The 3,001-nt window shown below is 33.4% G+C and overlaps 1 protein-coding gene across 3 annotated transcripts in view; it reads right to left on the reverse strand.

Moving 5' to 3' along the window:
* LOC107099926 (RAC-gamma serine/threonine-protein kinase) overlaps positions 1–700 on the reverse strand; it is a 76,897-nt gene extending 76,197 nt beyond the window's left edge. For all 3 annotated transcript variants that reach the window (XM_015398239.1, XM_015398243.1, XM_015398241.1), the window contains exon 1: positions 593–700. The gene's annotated coding sequence lies outside the window, so the exon portion shown is untranslated. The remainder of the gene's footprint in view (positions 1–592) is intronic.
* Between the last annotated feature and the right edge of the window lie 2,301 nt (positions 701–3,001).

A 3,001-nucleotide genomic window follows, 5' to 3' on the forward strand; every position in this document is an offset into this window, starting at 1 on the left:
CTGTATATCCCTGTAATTATTACACACTGTAGCTTTAATTGGATTGCTTGACCTCAGAAGACCTTAAAAAAAATCATTAATATCTCAGAAACAAAAGTAATATAAATGATCACTTTAACAGCAAAAAAAAAAAAATGCCGAGTTTTTTCACATGGGTTGGTTGTCGGCTGCGCTCGTGGAGACAAAGTTTTGCGCGTGACGTTTAATGCGCGCATGTAGAGCACAATAGGCTTGTTTAACGATATATGAGCTCGTGTTGATTAAAACAGGTGACCCCTCTGCACTCAGGGGGCATAATATACTCTCATGGTTTAGTTTTTTTCAACCCTGACAAATGCCTCCATTTAACTCTGGTCTGAGTAAAGCTATGCGGTGCTGCGAGCTGAGCGCTCTCTATTTACAGGAGTCATAAAAAAGGATTTCCTACAGGCTGTGGTAAACTACCTCCACCGCGACAAACGGTTGTTTTGATCCTCAGGAAAGCCAGAAACCTCCCTCAGAGAAGCAGCACCCACTGTCTGTCATGAACACTCTCTCTCTCACACGCGCGCACAGACACAGAAATCCCACTATCGTCTACTACAGCACAGACCTTCCGCTTTCGATGCTGATGGATTCTACTCGACGTCTGATTCTCCACCACTGAAGAGTAGCAGTTCCCTCATCATCTCTTTCAACATCCCATGGGATCATCTGCCTCACAAGCCGACTACTATCGCGAGATTTTGGGAAGAATTTCATTTACCTGCGAGAATTGATGTGGGCTTGTCCTAAATGTTTTCACTAATCTGCATTTTTATTATTCTCAAGACGTACATACAAGAAGTGTCTATTTAACTTTTAAATGCTAAATATTATATTTAAATTACACTTTTATCTTTTGTGAATAGAATTCAAATGTTCTTCTAACTTTCTTGCAAAGACAAAACACACAAAAGATATGTGAAGCATGGCACTTTAACCAGTGAAAGCAAAGTGCTTACCTCATTCCAGAAACTATATATTTTCATTGTTTAAAAAAACATAATAAAAAAACCCCCAAAACATTCTAAACAATTGACACAGCATAAAAACTGGGAGCCTAAGTAAAAGTAAAAAGTCATTTATTCAAGTATACTAAAAGTGCACTAATTTCATACTTAAAATCAGGCAGTCCACTTAGAGTTTACTTATTCTAAACAATATTTCATATACTTAACAATAGTATAAACAAGTGTACTTGACTATACTATTGTTTACTTTATTGTTTACTAAAGTATACTTTAAGTGTACTATAGTAAACTTAAAAATGTCCTAATTTAGTTCGAAGAAGTATTACTTTAGTAATACTTCAAGTACACTAAAAGTACATTGTTCGATAACTTTCTAAACTTACACTTAAGTATTCTTAATAGAATTTACTTCAAGTATACTACTTTTTGCTAAAGGCTAAACTGCATGGACTTCCCTCATCTCCTTGGATCTGTAACATTTTTGCTTGTGAAACTTGTGGTTGTCACGTACTCTACACATTTAAAGTATTTTTTAGTTTCAGAGACGTGCAACATCTATAATCAAAGTCAGCTGATACTTTTCCAAAATGTAATCTAGTTTTCATTCAGCTGTTGGCTGGTGTCTCTGCTAATTGCCAAGCTTAAATGTTTATTATGTTGATGGTAATACTATTACAAAATCTTGAAGAACAGTTATACATGTTCATGGCATTGAAATGTTCATTTATTTCAGTAATTCAACCTTAAAATGAAGCAAACCTTATTCTATTATTTTACAAGTCTGACCCAAGGCGTAAGGGAACTGAGCAACTGCTAAGGACCACAGAACAACTAGGTGGCCTTCAATAACAATTAACTATTTGTTGTTTTTTGCATGTTAAATGATTTCTATACATATATTAAGTAATAGGATATACATTTTCAGGATCATTTTTTGAATTTTTTTTACATAAATAGAGCCTGCAATTTCCCCATTGTGGGACAATAAAGGGAAAAATGTCATTCAAAATTATTACCTATACATGAAAAAGCAGATTGACAAACCGACCAGAACATTGATAGACTATACATTTTGTTTATTTGACTTAATCATGTATATTCTTGTTCAATTTAATTATTTTTATTTATCAAAACTGTTTTATTTGTCACTTATTATTGCACTAGAGGTTATATCTTCACATTGCTGTTACAGAACCAAATATTGCAAACCACATTTTTACTGTAAATAAAGTTTATTTTATTACTAATTGTAAAGTTATATGATGCATAGAAACATTAGACTGTAAACAGCACTACCAACGCTGCAATAAGTTTATGTGAATGATCTGATTATCGCACTGGTTATTGCAGCTAGCATTATTATTGGCAGAAATAGAGGGCCCCAAAATCTCATTTTGCTTAGGGCCCCATGGAGACTTGGGCTAGCCCCGATTAATTTAGATGATTTTCTGCTTCAAGATAAAGAAAAACTGGAACTTAGGATTGGTAAATTGCATTAGACCCAAGAAAAATGTCGGCTAAAAAGTATGTTTGATAGCTTCATAAAAGTTATTTTGAAAATAAGCTTCAGAACTTATATTTGGATTAATTGACTATGTAAAATGTATATATATATATATATATATATATATATATTTATTGTTTTTTCAGGAAGAACCTACTCCTCCTTTACAGGGCCTACAAAAGACTTCCTGATGCTGTGCTTTATTTATGTAATTCTATTCTCTGACAAATTTGCTTGTTGGTTTCACCCCAACTTCCATATAGTGCAGTGGGAAAGTTTTTTTTTCATTTGGGAGTTCTGCTCTGTGTTTTATTTCTTTATATGTTTTGGGTCATCAAACAAATTTAATTATGGAACAAAGAAACCTAATGTAGTTTAAAGAAAAAAATCCTTCCAGTATTGATGCAGAGAACATGCTGATATGAGAAATGCTAATTGAACCTGTAATTAGAAACAAAGTATAAATTAGCCCCTTTTTGTTCAATTTATTACTCAGCTACATTTA

The sequence above is a fragment of the Cyprinodon variegatus genome, unplaced genomic scaffold (assembly GCF_000732505.1).
Source record: "Cyprinodon variegatus isolate N-32 unplaced genomic scaffold, C_variegatus-1.0 Scaffold919, whole genome shotgun sequence".
Lineage (NCBI taxonomy): Eukaryota > Metazoa > Chordata > Actinopteri > Cyprinodontiformes > Cyprinodontidae > Cyprinodon > Cyprinodon variegatus.